Source organism: Adiantum capillus-veneris, chromosome 19 (genome assembly GCF_014529385.1).
Source record: "Adiantum capillus-veneris isolate H3 chromosome 19, ASM1452938v2, whole genome shotgun sequence".
Taxonomy (NCBI): Eukaryota; Viridiplantae; Streptophyta; class Polypodiopsida; order Polypodiales; family Pteridaceae; genus Adiantum; species Adiantum capillus-veneris.
In genome coordinates this window covers 62836396-62837029 of record NC_140949.1, presented here as the reverse complement: position 1 = coordinate 62837029, position 634 = coordinate 62836396, and positions in this window count along the sequence as shown.

Below are 634 nucleotides of genomic sequence, written 5' to 3'. Positions count from 1 at the left end.
TTTTTGTAAAACAAATAAGTAGTTAGACAATAGGTTGACTTTCATATTCTTTTACATTGGTTATTACCGTAACAATAATGTCAATGTCTAGCAAAGGTCCACACAGGGTTTTCCTGTCGTCGAGGTTGTCTTGTCCAGTGTTGACATCCTCAAGCTTCTTCTCTTGTTCTTCTGCTGTTCGAGACTCTTGTGTCTCCAGTGTTGAGGGTTCCATTGCAATTGAGTTAGCTTAATATGTGCTATGATCTGTTTGTGTGTGAGACATAAATGACTCTTGATTTTCAAGCTCAACAGGTGGAATTGTGGCAGAGGTATGCTCTGCTTGAGGGTTAGATGTCCCTCCCTTTGCATAAACTTCTTCCTTTTGAAACCCTCCAAGCGTAGAGGGAGTTTCAACATTTATTTCTTCGTTTGTCCCTCGATCTGTGTGATCTTGCTCCTGTGTGGGCTTCCCTCATTTGGGATTTTCTCCTTGTCAAACTCTCCCTTTGCAACATTTCTCTTCTCAGAAGTTCCTCTCTCCTCTTGCTCTTGTCCTTTTTCGGTTGTCTTTATGAAATCTACTTGCTGTTGACCCTCATTAGTCATCGTTAACTCTACAATGTGGTCATCCAATAGGGTCTGTTCTGCATCC